The sequence below is a fragment of the Protopterus annectens genome, chromosome 10.part0, assembly GCF_019279795.1.
Source record: "Protopterus annectens isolate FY-2018-M chromosome 10.part0, PAN1.0, whole genome shotgun sequence".
Lineage (NCBI taxonomy): Eukaryota > Metazoa > Chordata > Ceratodontiformes > Protopteridae > Protopterus > Protopterus annectens.
Window position 1 is genome coordinate 1706696677 of NC_056744.1, and position 21577 is coordinate 1706718253.

The window sequence follows — 21577 nt, forward strand, 5'->3', positions numbered from 1 at the left end:
TTTCTGCTCTTTCACTGGGTCACATGTACTGCCAATGAAAGACACACTTCCTGAAGATTGTCACAACCAAAGCAGACAAATAACTGGCATACCAAGAGTCTGGCATTGGTGTAGTTACTACAAAAAGTGACACGGTCAAGCATCCCACCTTGGGGATGGTGGCTGCCAAAGCACAAAGCAGAGTGACCTTCTTACTTAAAATACCATGGCATTGTTTTAGGCAAAGCCTTTGGATTGTGACAGGAGATTTTCTACTCTATTTGGTTTGCAGTCCATACACAAAATTGTTTGCACCTTAATGGGAGCCAAGCAAGGGGCTTGGTGAGGTACAAAATTACCTTTTAGTGATTTTTAGGATCATAGGCGGTTACTAGGATAATGGCCCTGTGGCTGTTATAAGCCTAGCCAAGAGTTTATCCCCAAAAAAGAAACGTCAGTCAGCACCTGTCAACCCTGTCAATGAGGGACAAAGGTGGAACCCCTGGGACAAATGTATGGTTCCCCATCCACTCATCAAGGTTGCATTTGAAGACGGCCAGTTAGGTACTATGTTTGACATGTATGGGAAGTCTATTCCAGAGATGGGGCAGCCTCTGGGAGACAAACCTGTCTCTCCAGTGGGTTTTGTTAATGTCGCATATTACATTTAGGCCCATCAAGCAGGGATCAGGTAATGTGAGAGGAATTAGACTTACAGATATGGAGCATCTCTAGTAGGACAGGGTCTGATATTGCCTTGAGGCGAGACACAGATCACCTCTCAGCAATCTGTATGATACCAAGTAGAGTGATAGTGATTTAAGCCTGTCTGCATAGGACAGGTGTTGGGAGGCCATGGATTCTCTTTGTGAGATATTTCAGTGGCCTTTTCAGTTGGTGCAGATGTTTGGAGAGGTACATCCCTAACGGGGCATTATACTCAATTATTGGTCTAATGAGGGAGGAGTACAGAGAGGTAATAACCTCCTTTTTTCTGGATGCAATCCCTTTACTTATAAGATGAACCAAGTAAAAGGCTTTTCTGACCACTGCCGCTACATGATAGTCAAATGTAAGGTTGTTCTCAACCCGAGTGCCCAGGTCTCTCACCACAAGTTGTGTGCTTAGGGGGTTGCCGTTGATGTGGTAATCAGCAGGGGACGTGTTTTTGCCGAATGGTACGATAATACATTTTTTTGCATTTAACTTAAGGCCATGACTTTGGCACCAGTTATTTGTAGCTGTGAGACCCTCTTGCAGTATGTTAACATCAAATGGGGAGTCAATGACAACACCCAACTAACAGTCATCCACAAACTTGGTCAGCCACAGGCCCTTTGTCTTTGCCTGGGCCTCTGAGAAGTATATGCCACACAGTAGGGGTCCCAGGACAGATCTCTGGGGAACACCACTAGTGAAAGGTCTGCTGTCGGAGGTGGCAGCACCTATTTTGACCTTGTGGGTCCCATCTGTGAGCCAGTTCACCACCCATCTGACTGGATAGGGATTAACACCAAGTTGGTTTAGCTTTTTGATGATGCCCAGGTGGGGGATTGAGTCAAAGGCCTTGGCCAGGTCAAGGTAAGCTGTATGTACTGACTTTCCCTCATCCAGGGCCTTGGTGACAATCTCAAAAAAGTCAGCTAGGTTCAAAAGGCAAGATCTGCCCCTGACAAATCTGAACTTGGTAGGGGTCGAGTGCTTGGAGATTGCCTATGTCCCTGTTTATGAGATCCATAATAATACGCACCATGGCTTTACAGATCAGACTTGTCAAGCTGCTGGGGCGATAGTTTCCCGGGTCAGTAGTGGCACCACCTTTGTGCAAAGGGATGACAATGGCAGTTCTCCACTCTGCTGGAATGAAGTCTGTAGTTAGGCTATGGTTGAACAGGATGCTCAATGAAGAAGCTGGTTCTTGCTGGAGATGGTGCAGAATACAGCCTGGGATACAAACAGGTCCCATGGAAGCTGTGTTCTTTGCCTTGGATAGCCCCTTTAACACTTGATCTACAGAGATGTGAGGTGTGGGACAAGTATCAGGGATATCAACTAGGCCTTTGGGGGGGAGATAAGGGTGTGAAGTTTGCGCTGAACCTATCAGCCAACAGGTTGGCTAAGTTAGCAGGATCAGTACAAGTGGTACCATTAAGTACTAGTTCGGAACAAACTTGGGCTTTGCCATGGAGGTTCCTAACATAACTGAAGAAGGACTTGTGGTTTCCCTTTGTTTTGGAGGCTAGTTTCAACTTATAATTGGCTTTGGAGGTTTTCACTAGTGATCTACTTTGCTTGTTGAGGCAGAGCAGGGAGATTTTCCAATTTGTAATATGCTCCTTTTTTACCCTTGGACAGCCGTTTCTTCAGTTTTTTGTAAAGCCTGTTGATAGAGGATGTCCACCAGACAGGTTTGTGTTTCCTTGAGGAGCAGGTTTTAGTTCTGTTGAGTATGGCTGTACATGCAGTTGTACAGGTGCTTGTATACTGCACTGGTGTACTGTTCAGCATAGTTGTCTGCATCATCTGAGGGGGGGTACTGGTGTGAAGCCGCTGATACTCTCCCTTAGGAGGTTGTAGTCAGCTTTTGAGAAGTTTTTTAGCCTGGTTACGGCTGGGGAGGGGTTGGGTGGACAGAAACTTCGAATGAGACAGACTGATTATCTGATCTCACCAGGGAAGAACATACTATTGGAGTTGATGGTCTGCAGATTGGAGGGAAGAACACTGCCAACTGTAGTGGCTTGGCAAGGTACACAATGGTTACTGCCATGTGGTGCTTGTTTAGATGTGTTGTCAGAATGAATCAGCAGCTCTCAGGTCCTGCTTACCTCTGGAGATCTGCATAAGCCTGCTGCAGGTGGGGTGTGGATACCATCACTCTAGGGAGCTAATGAGCAGTAAGAGCAGGTACTTTGTGTTGCATCTGGAGGCCTTTGGTTCTTGTGGTTGTGGAATTTTCCTAGTATGTTGACACTGCTAATGATTTAATAACAGTGAATGGCATGCTCAGAAAAGGAGTGAGTAGGTTACATAATGGTGAAACATAAAAGATGCATCTACAGACGTAGTCAAGTGGACACTATGGACAATGCTTTGCACAGCTGAGAAGAATCCGACAATACAGAGCACACCAAGTTATTCATTTGTATCACTTATGTGCTGGGCTATATTAATTTTTCTGTGAAATAAAATGACACATACGTACTGTATGTGTAGATCAGAAATACCCGCTAGTGTTGTACAATATCACATGAACATGACTTCATGTTAGTTAGGACAATACTGTTTTATGAGCTTTCTGAATTTTGAATGGGTAGTGCAGTTTACAATTTATTGAGGAAGATTTCCAGTTCAGGGGAGATATGTGAGTATAGAGTTCTCTCATGTTATTTTACAACAGAAGATCAAATTGATAGAAGTTTCCCAGTGTTGTTTTACAGTTTTTGTAGTGGTTATAAATGACTTTCTGCTGTACCCTAAACATTTCTAGGCTTGAACTTTTATTGCTAGTTCTAGCATTTGAAACAATGTACAAATCTAACTGTTCTAAGCACACACCGTCATAGGTTCATAGGTAGGTACTAGGCTATTGGCCCTAGGGCCTATATAAGCCTATCCAAAAAGGTACCCTGGCTTTCGCTATGGAAGAAAATTATTCTTGGGTGGCGAAGAAAGTATTCTGCTTTATATGACTTAAATACATCTTTGCCTTACAGATTAGGTATCCTTTGTCTCATGTTTTACTGGTGTTGGTTTACTAAATAACAAGTTACGATGTATAAAACTATTCTATAAACTAACCAGTTCAGCCTCTTACTGCCATATTCTGTCTAGAACTTTCTAAATTACACTTATTTGCTATCTGCTTATCTTTCCAGACACTGAGTACACATACTATATTTTATTAGTCCTTGTGGTCACTTCTCCATCTATAAATGTGACACTAGTCTTTGTTTCATGTTGTAGCTGTTCAAAGTGTCACATGAGCAATTAATACTTATATGCCGCACTCTTTACTATATTTATCAGCTCACACATGCTCTGGTGCAAGCCTGAAAATCAAGGGAGCTTTTTGTAATCAGATAAACACAACTAATCCTAATAGTAGGAGACACTGACACCATCCAGAGATGTACACCATGCATTAGAAGTACAACAGGATGTATAACTTCTTTAATGAAGGCAAGCTTAACTGACAAAAGTTAGCGGCTAGAGTGACATAACAGGTGGACCGTACAGCATATCAGGCACAAAGAAGAGAAATGCTGGTAAATTATCAACAGCAGAGATCTCTACTGACAGAAAGCTGGCTGTTTTTGAAGGGACAGCACAATACTCATCTAGTCCAAGTCTGTTCATCGGAAAGTGAAAACATCACCATTTATAAACCTGTGTTCATTCCCTCTCAAATGGACGTGTTGAGAATCAAACCCAAGACCCCAGTGCCATCATGTGGTTTAGACAAAACTGAGCAAAGCAATTCCAGAAATATGTAAGGTTGTACAGCTTACCAAAATGAGATGAAAATGGGTCAGCTGAAGTGGAATCAAAAGTTAGTGCAGGACAGGACCAAGACGTATTGTGATGAGAGCCTTAAAAAATATCTGTATTGCATCAGCTTAAGATCTGGGGTAGCAGCTGGGGCAGCTTACCTGCAGTTCAGACTAGGTAAGGATCAGTCTACAAGACTAACTAAACCAGCAAGTTAGAACTCACCATGCCTAGCTGTACAACCATGCCCAAATTGATGCATTATGTACGTAATTATATGAATAATCCCACATCTTCATAATACATAGGTAGGAATTCTTCTACAAGGACCACTGACTCATCAACACAGATACTAAAATGGCCCATAGGAAGCCAGTCTAAGCTATTATTAAGAGAGACAGCTAACAGAAATCACTGAAGTCTATAAGGAACATCATCACACAGCCAAGAAAACTGCAGGTGAGGAAATATATGCAGTTTTTCCTATACCCATTTTTAGTGTATGTTGAACAGCGAATAAAAGATTAATATCAATTCTGCTGTAAATACGCTGAAAGATGAAGCATAAAATAAAAAGTTTGCTTGTATGTAGATAGAGTTTAGCAATGTAAAATGGGCATCCATACTATGTATGTGTTTGAAGAAAGAACGTCTATTAACAGACATGCTTCCTCACAGTGTCAGCAAAAAGCCTATTCTGGAAAGTTATTACATGCTTTTCTCACATCAGCAATACAGTTTGACAGATGCTTTCTTACAGGCTTCTATTAATGGACACGCTTTTTACAAAAATCACCAGTACGTGCTTTCTTACAAGATGTTTCTATAAAAAACGTTTTCTTACAAAATCAGCAAAAAAGTTTGACATGCTTTCTTACAAAAGGATGGACATAATCAGCAAAAAAACAATGTGTACGTGCCTTCCCATAACATATTTCCTTAAAAACAAGTCTGAAAAGTAAATTGTTATATGTTTTGTTACAAGCATCAGCAGAAGTGTTTCCAAACAGATGCTTCCGTACAAAGTCTAAATACCAAGAGGAAAAACAGGATCCAAGAAAAGTATAAATAGACTGTAAAAATGAAGTTGTGTTAGAGGTATGTAGGAACTAAGGATGTTCATCGTGTTACACTGCTGCAGTCATTACACTTGGGTTATCCTGCCATTAGGTGGTCCCGCAGTCAGCCAGAGTTCCAAAGTCTTGGTCCGGCGTCGGTTGCTGTCGCTTCTTCCCTGACGTCAGTGCGCCAGGGGTATACAAGATGCATCTGACGCCATTTTCTTCAGTCTTTCTTGCCGCGCAGTGCCCGAAGCAGAAGCAGTTTCCAAGTGCCGGTCAGCCGAATCCTGAGATTTTCAAAGTCGAATTTCAGATCTGAAGTCTTCAATAAAGCCAAGTACCCCATTGGGGAAACTTTTTTCTTGCCTCAGACCGATGTCAGAAAAAGTTAATAATTGTAATTCTTGTGGGAAGCAAATACCTCATAAGGACTTCCACTCTTACTGTATTCCATGCCTAGGCCCTGATCACGACATCACTAGTTGTCGCTTTTGTGCTAGATTTAACAAACGCACTATAAAAAGACGTTTTGATTTTGCTTTGCACTACTTTGGCCGAAGGTTCAATTATACTATGCCGTTGGATCAACCGATGACCTCCATACCAAAAAAACGCAAAGACAAGGATAAAGACAGGCATCCAAGGTCCAAAACCGACGACAAAACCTCTTTTAGGCCAGTCGCCGGTTCTCAGTGAGGCACTTTCGCAGCCCCTGACACCTATTACCTCAGAGCCACAGGCCGCTTCAGACTCCCACATGGAGACAACTAGGCCTCTGGGAACTCAAGGTATTGGGCCTACAGAAACTAATCCCTCAGATGGATCCGGAGCCGCTGAGCAGGCATCGGCTTCTGAGGGTGTTTTCAGACCTTCACAACTTAACATTAAAACAACAGCCAAGACAAAAGTACCATTAAAGACAAAGAAGCAAGTACAGCATTCTCCTGGACAGTCCTCCATGCCTAAGAAACAGATGCTTAAAATGGCCGAAGACCTCATTACTCTAATCAGGGGTTCCCACCCCCCTCCTGAGAAAAGGCCTAGGCAGGATACAGACTATGATTCCTCTGATCAGGTTTCCATTTCCTCGGATTCCTCTTCAGACCAGGAATACTCTCTACCCCCCTATGAGGACTCTGATGCTGAAGAATCTATCCCTTCAGCCTCTCCTCCTGAGGATTATTCTTTTGGGGAAACTTTACATACCATGAGGGAGCATTTCCATTGGGAATGTCAGGATTACTCTGAATCCAAGAAAAGGCTCAGGGATTTCCTTTTATTGCCTCAGCACAGGCCCTTGGCTATTCCGCCTGTGCTAGACATTGTGGATGATGTGTTCTCTGAATCCAGCTTATCTCCTGATTCTTTGCCCCCTGCTCCAGCCAAGCCATATAGGTATTATAGAGTCCCTGACTCTCACAAGTTTCTTTACAAAAATCCTTCTGCTGACCCAAAAACTATTTCCCAGGGTCCAAAAGGGGTTAAGGCTTCCATTGCAAAAAATCCAGTACCCTCTGACAGAGATTCCAGAGGTTTGGATAGATGGGGGAAGAAAGTATACACTTCTGCAACTTTAGCAGTAAGAGCTTTAAACTGCCAGTTTCACATGCTTACGTACCAGCAATATTTAATGGCTCAGTTAAAACAGAAAATGCTTGCAAGCTCAGAAGCTCCTGATTGTAAAGAAATGCAGGATTTATTGCATGCAGTTGAACAGGTGGGAAAACATACTCTGCAATGTGGTTTTGATTCTTTAGAGGCCTCTTGTAGAGCCACAGTTACAGGTTCTATGATTCGAAGACATGCTTGGTTAAAGGAACAGAGTTTACCTGATCATATTAAGGCAAAATTATTGGATGCTCCTTTACAGCATACTACCTTATTTGGTGTTAAGGCAGACGAGGTGTTAAAGAAAATAGAGGATAAAGCTAAATCTATGCAAACAGTCAAGGATTTCTTACAGGTACAGCCACCTCAATTTAGCAGAAATTGGCCAACAAAAAATTGGTCCTTTCCAGTGTCAGACAGGCCAGAGAGAGGCAGATACAGATGCCCAAGAGGCAGCAACCCCAAGGCTCAAACAGACGACAGTGGGGCACCTCAACCCCAAAAGGAGGTGAGGACAAGTCTCAACCTTACAGGAAACAGTCAAAATGACTTTCCCCTTCGTACGCCAAGCACTTCCCTTTTGGAAGCCCCCTTAGGGGGAAAACTAGCACTTTTTTTCTCAAAACTGGCAAACAATCACCCAAGACAAATGGGTTCTGAATATTGTGTCTCAAGGTTACAGGTTTCACTTTTATACTTTACCAAGGCTAAAAGGAATGCCAGACCTGCCACAAAATCAATGGGCAGAGGCACAAATACAAATTTCAGCCCTCATGGACATGAGAGCTATTCAAAAAGTACCACAACAGGAACAAGGACAAGGATTTTACTCAAGACTCTTCCTGGTCCCCAGAAAGGACAAGGCCTAGAGGCCCATACAAAACCTTTCAATTCTGAATACTTACCTGGATATTCCGAAATTCAAAATGTCGACATTACAGCAGCTTTTACCCATGCTGAGCAAGAAGCCTTGGCTTGTTACTCTGGACCTCAAAGAGGCATACCTGCATGTCCCTATCAGACAAAATTGCAGAAGATACCTCAGATTCAAAGCTGGTACAATGCACTACCAATTCTCTGCACTGCCCTTTGGCTTATCTACTGCGCCCAGGGTCTTCACAAAGTGCCTGGCACCAGTAATTGCATTTTGCAGACAAAAAGGAATTCAAATATATCCATACCTGGACAACTGCCTCATTCAAGCAGAGACAAAGGACATTCTTCTACAGCATGTGGTGTTTGTAAAAAGGTTGCAAATTTCTCTAGGGTACACAGTAAACGAAAAGAAGTCAAAACTAGTGCCCTCACAACCGATTATATTCCTGGGTGCCAGCTTAAATACAACGGCCCAGATGGCTTACCTCACGCCAGACAAACAAGTTCAACTAACTCAATATTTTCAATTACTGGCAAAAAAGTCCCATCTCCCTGCAAGAAAAATTCTGCAGGCCCTGGGATTCATGGCATCCTGCATACTACTAATACCATATGCCAGACTGCATATGAAGAAATTACAGTGGTAACTAAAAAGTGTTTGGAATCAACACTCTCACAGTTTAGAAGCAGTAATACCAATGATTCCCTGCCTACAACAGGAGTTTTGATGGTGGGCACAGGCATGTCACCTAAACAAGGGTCAGCCTTTTACCCTAACCACAGCCAGGCAAACTCTAACAACAGATGCTTCGGATTATGCCTGGGGAGCACACATGGCAGGAAAATGCATTCAGGGCAAGTGGACCACAGACCAGCTGCATCTTCACATCAATCAAAAAGAGATGTTGGCTGTTCAAAATGCCCTAACAGCTTTCAAGGACCTTCTGCATCCAGGACAATTATTACTAAAGACAGACAACACCACAGTAATGTGGTACATAAACAAGCAAGGGGGCACTCATTCTTATCCCCTATGCAGGCAAGCCATGACTTTGTGGAACACAGCTCTAACGTATCAAGTTCACCTGCAAACACAATTCCTACCAGGAAAGAAAAATACCCTGGCAGACGATCTAAGCAGAAATATCATGAACCCTCACGAATGGAAATTGAATCCACAATGGTAACGCAAAAATGGGGATGCCCAGACATAGATCTTTTTGCCTCCTCACTGAATTGCCAACTGCAAAAATTCTGCACAAGGACTTATCACAAGCAAGCATGGAAAGTGGATGCTCTTTTGTTCAGCTGGAAAAACCTAAAAGTTTATGCCTTCCCGCCATTGCCTCTCCTTTCAAAGGTACTCCTAAAAGCCAGACAAGAAAAACCACATATGATCCTGATTGCTCCAGACTGGCCACGCCAGCACTGGTACCCTATCTTAAGGAACTCAGTTCAAGGCCCACCATGGATTTTGCCTCAAATTCCACACCTTCCGACTCAACAAAACAATCAGATCCTGCACGGTCAGCTCAAAACCCTAAACCTGGCTGCATGGCGGATTCATTAGTCAAACAGGCAACACCTCTCTCTAAAGCTGTTATGGATGTCATTTTGGAGGCCAGGAGGCCTAGCACCAGGAAAGCGTACTCAGAAAAATGGAAGAGATTCTGCGCCTGGAACCAGGCTCAAAGCCTTGACCCTCTTGTTCCAAACATTCCTCAGATTTTACAATACTTAACTGAGATGCTGGACAGAGGCCTATCCTTCTCATCAATTAAGATCCACGCCTCCGTCATTTCAGCACATTACAACACGGATCCTCCTTTGTTCTCTCATCCCTTGCTAAAGCAGTACCTCAGAGGGGCTAAAAACATAAGACCGCCCCTAACTTGGGACCTCAATTTCGTTTTGGAAAAACTGACCCCACCACCTTTTGAGCCAGCCAGTACAGCCAATCTAAAATTTTTATCATGGAAAACAGCTCTGTTCCTGGCAGTAACTTCAGCATGAAGAGTCTCAGAGCTACAGGCATTAATGACAGTGGAACCTTTTATAATTTTTCATCAGGACAGGGTTTCTTTAAGGACAAACCCTACCTTTATGCCAAAGGTGGTATCTAGTGTGGCTCTTAATCAAACCATCCATTTGCCAATTTTTTATCCAAACCCCAGAATAAAGGGGAGAAACCTCTGCATTCTTTGGAAATACACAGACAGCTACGCTTCTACTTGGAAGAAACAAAAGCTTTCAGGAAAACTGAGCAACTGTTTGTAGCATATGCTGCAGGATCACAGGGCAAGGCTATTTCAAAGCAGACCGTATCCAAATGGAAAGGACACTGTATTCATTACTGCTACACACAGCATGGAAAATCAGTCCCAAATAACATTAGGCCACATTCCACCAGGGCAACAGCCACTTCAACAGCCTTTCTCAGAGGAGTACCTACCAAGGAAATTTTGGAGGCTGCAACTTGGAGTTCAGTGCACACCTTTACCAAGCATTACCACCTGTCTCTTTACTCTAAATCCAGAGCAGGATTTGCCACTGCAGTTCTGCATTGCCTCATAGCCAATCCTAACTCCTTATAGGCCAGCCACCCAACCTTAGCTTTGGGATTCTACCCAAGTGTAATGACTGCAGCAGTGTAACATGATGAACATAGTACAGTTTTGTACCTACCATAAATGTAGATGTTCGAGTGTTCACACTGCTGCAGTCCAGGTTACTCTCCCTCCATCCCCTCTGAACAAGCTGGGCTTATCTATGCCTTTCTATCCTATACAACCTTTGTGGTGTATTTGCTTGTAACTGAAGGTATTGTTTTTATTTTATATGTATATTTTTTATTAGCAATATGTATTGCCTACCTACTGGGGGGCACCTGACATCTGGGGCAAGAAAAACTGAAGAAAATGGACCAAGACTTTGGAACTCTGGCCGACTGCGGGACCGCCTGATGGCAGGATAACCCAAGTGTAATGACAGTAGCAGTGTGAACACTCGAACATCTACATTTATGGTAGGTACAAAACTGTACTTTATGAGGTAAATGGAGAATGGAAAGTTATTGTCTATACTGGTCGTGAAGTAAATCGTAAACATCCAAGCTAAAAACTGTAATAGTAGTACGTGTCGTCTGTTATAAGAATAAGTTCTTTATTACTAATTGTGTTAGAATTAAAACAGTACTATGCTGCAAAGTATACTTTCTCATCAGTGCAACTTGCAAGACGCTGTTATAACCAGACTTTGATTTCAACAGTAAACAGCTAACAAGACTTTGTGTCTGAAGACGACTTTGGTTCCAGTCCAGTAAAGCAAACACAGCAGCAGCACCTTCAAAATTAATTCTTCACCCATGATATAGTCAAAGGAGCTGATGTCTCCTCTAGTTATCTGGGTCAAATCCAAAAGCAGTGATAAAACAATGCTATACCTGCCCTGATCCTATTCTGCCATGGACGCTCAACAGTGGGCAGACGAGGGATGCTGCTGCTGCCAGGTAAGGACAGATCTACATTAGAAAAATGAGATCAGTAGCCTGTAGCAAGTCACAGATAATAACAGACTTGCTAAAGTTACAGTTATACTCATGTTACACTACATCACCCACCACAGGCCTAGTGGAGAATACCTCCCCAATATCTGCCTGAGAAGGTCAATCAAATGTCAGGGTACATCACAAGGTACAGACAGACAGATGGTAAGCTACCAGAAGTCTAGCGTCATAGAAGCAGCATCTAGTGATCTCTGCAGAGAACCATTTATGTACCCAAAAGACCCCATACATTAGCATTTTTAGCAAACATTTCTATGCCTCCTCAGGAGATGATGCTTCTCGATCACATAAAAATATGCTTGGAAAGCACAAGAGAATAAAAGGGATAAACAGTCATCAGGAGGTCACCACTGTAGGCAAAATTAACCAAGTATGCACAAGAACCAAGGAAAACTACAGTAAAAATACATAAAGAGCAATTCAGTAAATGAAGTACTTTAAATAAAACACAAAGCAATAATGAAGTATAATAGTTTTCTGACACGAGCAGTAGCCACAAATCAAATGAGATCCGATATCCAGATTCAAAATGTAAAGGCAGAAAGTAGAACACTTAACTTTCAAGGCCTTAGCATGACTTTGTAACCATGTGGTAGAAGTTTCTTGGTACCACACAAAAATAAAGGCGTGACATACAGTTCTGGAGTGGTCCAACAAACTGACGCAAGTCTGTAAATATTCTAATTGCAGTATTCCTAAAGAATATTAATTACCACTCTATGAGATCATAAATACTTTAAGGAATCATGACTAATGAACCAAAAATGAAGTACATAATAAAGACACACATGCTATAATTTTAGGGTGAGTTTTGCAGGAGCACTCTGGCACAAATACACCACATAAGATTGCTCACCAAGTATAACTGTGGGACAAAAGCAAGCCTCCAGGCAACTAAAGACGTCCAGACAGCCACATCAGGAGTAAAACGATGAAAAAGTGCAAATATGATTACAAAGGTGAAGGCTTACCTGGATGATAAAACTGCAAGAAAAAGACATCATATCCAACTCAAAATAGCTAAAGACTTCAAATTAAAGATGGTGCAGCTTGGATTAATGCATGATGTAATTCAGAAAAAGGGTCCCGTGTATAGTACTGTGCTAATATCCATCCTTGAAAAAACAACTTCTAGGCAGATGTAACCTGTTAAAAAAGAATACTCCCCCACCAAAGGCACCATAAGCCCTAAGAAAAGAAAATATTTTGGGCATACTACATTGGAGCATTACAGGTATATGTAGTAGAAATCAAATGTCCCAAAACATAAAATGGTATTGTTGAAAATTTAGACAAATGTAATATAAATCCTTGAATTATCCACTGGATTGCAAACTGTCTACCAGACCCCAGGTAGTAAAAATTGCTGGTACCCTCTCTGAACATAAAATTGTAACTACTGGGGTACTACAAATTGGCATTTATTTTGTCGACATACAATTCAATAACCCAGAAGTGAGGTTGGCCAAGTTTGCCAATGACTGCAAGCTGGACAGCTTTCTACTCATGCAGATACCTGCTGCAGTTAGGGCTGGAATTCACAAATACCTAGTGTACTGAATGCAGTCTTAAGTTAGACATAAAAAAAATTGCAGGGTAACAGCATTCAGCAAAAAAGTTGTTTTCACCTCGTATGTTATAGATGGTGCTGCTTTCATAAGAGACTCTGGTACAAGTCTCTATTCGATCATAATGCCTCCGCCACATTCAGGGAATCATTATATCTGGCTCTATTAATTTCCAAGACAATATTGCCAAGATTGAAAGAGGTCATCCTGCTACTATATTCTTCCCCTGCCATACCCATCATTGAATATAATGCCTCCCCTTTAATACATATAAATTGAGGCACACTAATCAGACAGAAAGGCCCCAAGGACACCTGACCAAGAAAATAAAAGGCCTTAAATCCTTCCAATTATCCTGATAGACTAGCACAACTCTCCTTACACTCAATAGCCTACAGGCTGCTCCGAGATGACCTGTGTCTCACTTTTCAAGCCACAAAAGACCCAATCCTATTTGCCCACCAGATTCTTTGCAAAACCAGTGGCTCTGCAAAGACCTGCACAAGGGACCTCAAGCCATACCAATGAGTAGATACACTAGAAACAATGTTTCCTAACTCACTATTCCCAGCATATGGAATAAGTTACCATTTCAGGTCAAACAAAGACTGGTGACTGAATGGGTAGACACAAATTTAAACCATGATTATCAGGAACATCCAAGCTTGATTTGGGAGCTGGACAGTTAAATGCTTAAAAAGGGAGGCGCATCTGCCTGAAGGTGTAGATTTAGCTAGGCATCTTACAGTCCTCATGGTAACTTGCCCGGTATTGTATCTATGTTGTGTTCCTCTGCCACATGTAGATTAAAAAACTGGAACAATATAATATGACAAAGTTGAAGCGAATAACCTCTAGGAACTATAGATAAAGGAGCAGAGAGGCCACGGTTTGAGGGCACAGAGAAGTCTCTGGCTTGCCTGTAGCAGTAGCATTTACAGTCGTCTTAAAAAGGTTTCCAACATTCAGTACTCCCAAAAATTATTTCCAGTCACTTTTATAGCCTTTCAATCTATCCTAAAACAGTCCACTTCTTAAAGGGCAACTACTCCCTAAACATATTTCCTTTCCCCAATATAAATTTTCCCCAAAGAAAATACTCTCCATATTTCCACTGGTTAAAACATGACTTAGCGGTTTCTTCCCTTTTATGACATTTCAGCTTTAGTCAGCTTCCTCAGTACACACCATACTGAACGGATTCTTAGGAGTCTTTGTTTAGAAAACTGTCGCTGTTGTTCTTGTATCATTTTGCCTGTCCTACCTGAACGTGAATCTATGTTTAAACATTAAAAATTTTAATCGCTAAGACAGACAAAAACACTTCAGATCAAAAAGATTCAAAACTACAATACCTTGATTCACAATTATTTGAACAAAAACAAACATTTACCAAGGAAATTAAATACAAGAATACATCCTCAGTTATTTTTTTTTTTAATTTCAAACTGATTAGAATTATAAAGCTATTTGGACTCCAAACAGTCACAGCTATTTTCTTCTGTACTCTCATTTACAGCTATATATTTCCCCTCCCACAAGGCCACAGACTTATTCAGCCCTTTGAAGTCTGAAGGTGAAGCAACCTGATAACCACTGACAGCAATTTTTTTCTCATTAGCCGAGTTTTGCAAGCAAAGAAATATGATAATCTGCCTGACAAAGTGAAAGTAGATGGGAGAATAACAGAACCCGTAACTCAGAAAATTCCACATTTAAAAAAGTTATGTTGTTTTAGCTATTGCTTTACTATTCAGACAGCACTCTATATAGATCTGTGATACACATATTTTGGAATCAGATATAGAACTGTCAATGTAAATCAGTCAGTGATAGTTTTATTATGGATTCTCAAACTTTCGTGGATTGCTCACTACTTTCTAAGGGAATGAAACTGATCTGACAGGAAGACTAGGGTGAATTATTCTCATCAGTTGTGCTTTCACAACTCATTAACAAAAAGTAGCTTTTCAAGTACACAAAATCACATTAGAATAAGGCAGTCAGGATTAGAAAAAATAGTGATAAGTAGTTATGCTGTTGGAAGGTTTGGATTATGTAGAACGTCAAGACAATACTAAATATATATTAGTTTTTGCATGCAGTGGTGCTTAAAGAGAAAAAAAAACTCTTTCTTTCAGTAAGCAGTTATAAAACATACACTTTTGTATGGTTACCCCACTCAGCTATCAGTACTTTCTAGTTTCTGTTTATACCTCAACAATCTTCCAGCAGGATACCTGGAAACCCTCTTTTTCAAGTTCCATTTAATCTAAAGTGCTCCAAGTCTCTTAAAAGGAATAATAGTCAACACAGCACCCAGTGTTGTGGCACACATCCTCACCAAGCATGGACCCAGAGAGTTGAGTTTGCTCCAATATTAAAATACATACTAGTCAAGCTTGCTAGCCAGAAGGACTCTAGTAACACTGCCCACATTTTATGAAGAAGGAACTCCCAGTCTTCAGTGTAAATTAATATTTCAGCATATAGGATCTAGGGTTGAAAGATCTTGTCCATTGCTCTCCAAAGTGGAGCTTTGTTTTTACAGAGCCTCAGTCTGACCTCCTTCACTTGTGTTGCTCCCACATCCTGTTCAGCCAGGTTAATATTTCCCAGGTAAACAGAGAAAAAGTTCCTTTTTCGATACCATCTCCTTTACATTTTCCCTATGATGAAATGATAGAGACCTAGCAATCCATACCTCAGGACTGGTCAGTACAACTGGACAGCCTTTTGAGCTCTGTGAAACCACCAAGCATGCTGATCCAATAGGGTTTTCAAACCCACCCTGGTTTTGTGCTACCCGATTACTTCTTGTTATAGTTTTGTTTTCTCATTTTTGTACACTTGCTACATTTTTGTTGTTGTGCTTCTCAAATTAGTGTCATATGATTCCATGTTACAAACCTATAAACGTCTAAGCAGGGAAATGTGTGTGACTTATATGGAAGGAGAACATCACATAAACAAAGCCCATACTCCATGTTTGGCTTCACTTATGGAGGATCATCCTAGTGTATTCTCTTAGGATTACTGTGCTTAATCCAGGCAGCTATTTCCTTTACTGTCTTATTAAGCAGGTTCCAATAGGTTTACATTATTTAAGCAATAACCGTCGAGTGGATGTGGGTATATCAAGGATTTAGCCACGGCTGGTGTGGTTTGATCACGTGGGTGAAGCCTGAGTAATTAAAGTAAGCCAACTGTGGTAAATCCTCAGTCATAATCCCCCACCCACAAGTTGGTTATTACACAATGACATTATTTAAAAAAATAAATTGTTTACTAATAATGTCAGTTTATAACCATGTTGTAGTGTTCCTCTGCATTGTTTCCTCATTTTTCCACATTTGTGATGTACTGTACATGCATATGGGAATTACATTCCCCCTGTTGCACAGTACATCAGTTCTGTTGAAAACAAACAATGGAGAAAGAAGGTCTCCATTGCTCTTTTTTTTCCATAAACTACAAAATCTGGACAATTTAGAGGTACGAGAGAGAGACAGGGCAAAAAATATAAGGAAACTCACGTACATTTTTTTAGTTTTGCAAAATGTACCTGATTTTCCTTGTATTTGCTCTGCCTTCCATATGTACCTCTCAAACACTTAGCTCAAGAAATGTGGACAATGCCTTAAATAACCAGGGACAAAAGCCCCAAAATAGAGACAGATTGTAAATGTTGTTCGTATAAACTTAGAAGCTGCTATAATAACAAGATTTAGGCTATTGTGCATTGTCTGAAGGATACTAATTCTGAAACTGAAATGTGAGTCATTATTTTGTGACTTCAATCCTCAGTGATTTTTATGAGGGACAGACCGAAAATGCGAGGCAAAAATCTGGACATTCTGTGAAAATCTGGGTGGTTGAGACATATGCCACTGTAGCATATACTAATAGAAGAAAGTGACCAGACGTTTTTCTACTGGTGGTATATGCTCTTTTTACAACAGGCACATTGGCTGGGCTGACCAATCAGCATGCGTGTTTTCGAATAGTAATGAGTTATCATTGTATAATCCCTATTAACATACGTACAGTGGTATATGTTTTACCATAATCAAGGATCTTCTCATGCTATAATACTGAAAAAGGCAGTCTTCTGAGTCTCTCCAGCCTGTGGTCTCTTGTGGGCATCCAGTCACACAGACCACAAACTTAAAAAAATGGTGAAAGTCTTTTCCCATAAAAAACTTCATGCTCAAAATGGAGTGCTACCCTGATAGTACCTTAATGTACCTAAGGGTATATTAAATACTTCCTTAGTTGTGGGGAAAATCTTTTTCCAGATCACACTCACATCAAGACCCACCAACAAAGGTGGTACTTTCTTACATTCTGCTTCCCTCTGGATCATCTGTGTTCTATTAATGTTGTAAGTTTTTGCCACCCTTCCACTAAGCACACATTGATCCATACCTATCAATTTTGGCAACTGTTTTTATTCATGTGCAGATAAAAAGGGGAGTTTTTGGCAGATAGAGGACTATCTCATATTGCTTTCAGTTTTGCATCTTTGAAAAAGAAACTTGGGATACTTTATTACAGCTTAATACATACAAATCTTAAGCCATGTATTGCCAGCATAACTGAAAAATAAACAAAACAACATAGAACATAACACCTACCAGCCCAGAGTTTGAAAACACAACAAAGTATCTTGTTTGTCTTTTACACTTGTTGCAGTACTTGCAGAAATCATTCTAAACATGCTTTTAAGGTTCAACACTGCACATTCTGACCCTTACAACTTGAGGTCAATTTTTACTAAAAACTGGGACATTCTGATGGAAGACAGAGACATTATAACTCACTTGGGTGATAAACCATTGATAACATACAGAAGAGGTCCGAATCTAAAAGACCTCCTTAAAAAGGGACACATTCACATCATATATAAGTGCGAATCATGTAAATGGTGTCTCAAGATTACAAAGTCTTCTGTTAACAACATGGTCTTTAAAGTATAAGGAAGGTACAATTGCTCTTCCAAAGCTGTTGTTTATGTGGCGACATGTGACCAGTCCTCAGTGTTTTACATAGGTAAAACAGAGAGAAAATTTACGGCAAGGATTTATGAACATGACTATTCCATTAAGAAAAGCAACATGAATAATGCACTGGCTAGGCACATCCATGACAACAACAGACACAGCTTCAGTTTTATGGCCACTGACCATGTTGCCATCAGTGACAAGTTACCCTAGGGGCTCCAATTGGAGTTAAAAGAATTGAGATGGCAGATTTTTTTTGCATGCAGATAAATGACCTGGCATCAATGACAGGACATCAATTATCCCTGTATAAAACTAAAAGCCTTGGAGAGGAAGAAAATGCTGTAAATTCATCCATCCTGCACAAGCACTTTATTGGTAAAGATTAAATGTTATTCACTTAGAATGTGTAATATAAATTTTTTTAAAAAGTTTCTCTATCATGACATCGATATTAAGTTTTTAACAGTTCTACGTGACTCAGTTTTTATAAATACTTAATTTTTATAATTTTAGCATGTACATTTTCAGTGTGAAGTACTGTTATAATGGTTAGCAAAGGGTTAACTAAATCCATTTGTTTTTTAGCTGGTTCTCTGTGTCCAATCAGATTGTTTTAGAAGGTGCTTTAAAAAGTATTTAAACATTGGCTGTGCATACAGACTTGTGTCTGATGAAGTTAACATTGTTTAACGAAAACGCTCACATCGATTTTATTGGATTTATTCAACATTAAAGTTTTGCTTTTATTCAACATTTTATGTGAGGATTTCCTTGGGACCCTTCCTGCCAGCTTCGTTTTTAACTTGGTTTGTTTTTTGCCTTTGACATTTTCCTCAATATATAGAATGCATCAAATGCAAGCTTACATAATGTTACAAAAGTTGTCACTAATACCAGCTTATTGTCTGCTATCATTTTATACATATTTATATTTTTGCAAATATTATTTTTCAAGAATGCTTTATAGCTCTGCAATAAATTATGCACTTATACATAAAATGTCATACGTCTGTAAATATTTCAGGCATCATCAACCTAAACAAATTGTGAAACAGCATTTCACATGCATAATCACCACAGAGGTCAGGAACGGGTCCTCAGACAAGTGGGTACTCTGTACCAGACAAAATGGGTTATTATATAACAATATTAGGGTTATATGTTAATAATTCTATTAATAACTTGTACCAGAGGTATACACAATGCTGAAAAACTTTGTATTAGTAGTTAGTGCTTAACTACGCTGCTTTGCATATATTTACTTTTGACTATTAAATATGCATACCATTCATTATTATGCAAATATCTCAAAAATACAGTGACATCTACAAAACTGCTTTGCAGCTAAATGAACACACCTGCATGAATAAAAGCTGCACTAATTATTGGGGTATCTTTTTCTACTATAGTTACTGAGATATTAATACTTGTTTGCATAATTATAATGGGGCACAGGAAAATAATTTTCTTGGGTGGCAAAAGCCAGGGTACATTTTTTGGCTAGGCTTGTATGGGCCCTAGGGCCGATAGCCTAGTACCTACCTATGAACCTATAAGTAAATTGGCATACTAATTGCTTGTTAAATATGAAAGCACTATGTCATGTCTGGCTGACATATTAATATCACCACTGTGAAGAGGTGCGTGTACTGAATAGCTTTTGCATATTAACTTTTTTGTAACTTTTATAGTTTTTTGAGCTACATACATTCCTTTACACGTAGGCTGCAAAACTGCATTTTCAGAATTTTACCTTCCGCAAAAGCTGTCCAGCATACCTCTCAACCTCTTAGTGCAAGAAATATGGACAACGCCTGAGAAAATGGGAGGACAAAGGCCCTAAAATAGGGACAGATTTTAAATATTGCTCTTATAAACTTAGAAGGTTGCTGGGGTTGCAGGGTTTGTGTCAACATAACATTTCTGAAGGATATGAAGTCTGAAACTCACATGTATCTCATTATTTAGCAACTTCAGTGTCCTCAGAGCATTCAAGTGATTTGCCAGAAAAACTACAAATTTTACAAGGAACAGACCAAAAATATGGAGCAAAAATCTGGACATTCTGTAAAAATCTGGACAGTTGACAGATAAGTTGTCCAGTCAAGAACTCTGCAGGTGTTAGGTGGTGTGAAATACCCCTCTGGCTAAGTGTTCATAGGTTGGTACTAGGCTATCAGCCCTAGGGCCTATACAAGCCTAGCCATAACAATTCCCTGGCTATTTCTTCCACATTATTTACTTAAAATGGTGTCTCTCCCTATACAACATCACCAGCCCACTTCTTAACAGAAAGGCCCAACTCATCATTTCTGTAAAACTTTATAAATACACAGTTTTACACTGTAACCCCCCAGTTATACTCAGGATATTATTATTACTACTACCTTAAGTATGAGAGGTTTACACCTCAGTTACGTTGCAGCATGTTTTCTTGAAACTCTCCTTTTTAAAATTACTCACCCTTAAGTGTTTTAAGTTTTGAAAAGAGGGGGTAACAGCAATTTCAGAGCAACTACTGTGCTCTGTTAGAATATTAATAAAGCAACCTCTCCGACACTATAAATGAGAAAATGCCAAGCCCAGAGTGTGCCTTGCAAAGAAACTGAGAGGAACAGAAGCAAAGGAACACCAGAGCTTCCCAAAGCAGCATAACAATATTAAAATGTCAGGAGCAACAAACCTTCAGCAATTCTTCCTACAAATGGATAACATTTCACAGTTCAACGTAAAACAGGTAAAAAAGCTGTGCTAAACACTACAAAAGTGTGGCAGTACCTGGCAGGTGAGATGCAGAGCCAGGTATTGTCACCTGGCAGAACAGATACTAATCATTCAGATGCTGTTTAAAGTCATGTTTCATATGCCCCCATAGAAACATGTGGACATCTGCCCAGCTTTTTGTTCATTTCTGTGTATGGCAATACCTATATCTTTTAGCCTGTATAATTTTGTATTATTTACTGCAGACTTTCTCCACTAGCATCTGCAGTAAACAGACTATATCCAGTACAACTTGTCAGCCAGCACAACAACATCAAAAAAATATGAATAAATAAATGTATCTAGGACATGTACTATAGTATTCAGCATTATTTATTCAAGCTTTGGTCTACGTCCTTCTGCACAGAACCACAGCAACTTTATCTGGGGTCCAGTGCAGTTCCCTGATCTGGAACCTCCTCAACTTCAAGTCGAGGACAAAAAAAAAAAATTCTTCACTTAAACTATGACTAACCACTCACTATAGAAGTGCTTCAGTGCTTCAGCCATGACCACAAACATACTATCATCATTCATTTCTGAATTACTGTACTATACAACCATCCTACTGGCGTCTACCAATGACACCCCCTAACACTTTGCACAAGCGGTAGCAGCTCCCGTCCATCCACCCTAGCTAAACCCTCTCTTTTGCAATAA

The 21577-nt window shown here is 40.2% G+C and overlaps 1 protein-coding gene across 1 annotated transcript in view; it reads right to left on the reverse strand.

The window, feature by feature from the left end:
- Positions 1-21577, reverse strand: part of LOC122814454 (zinc finger protein 665-like) — a 330084-nt gene that overhangs the window by 23236 nt on the left and 285271 nt on the right. The gene's annotated exons all lie outside the window — the stretch shown is intronic.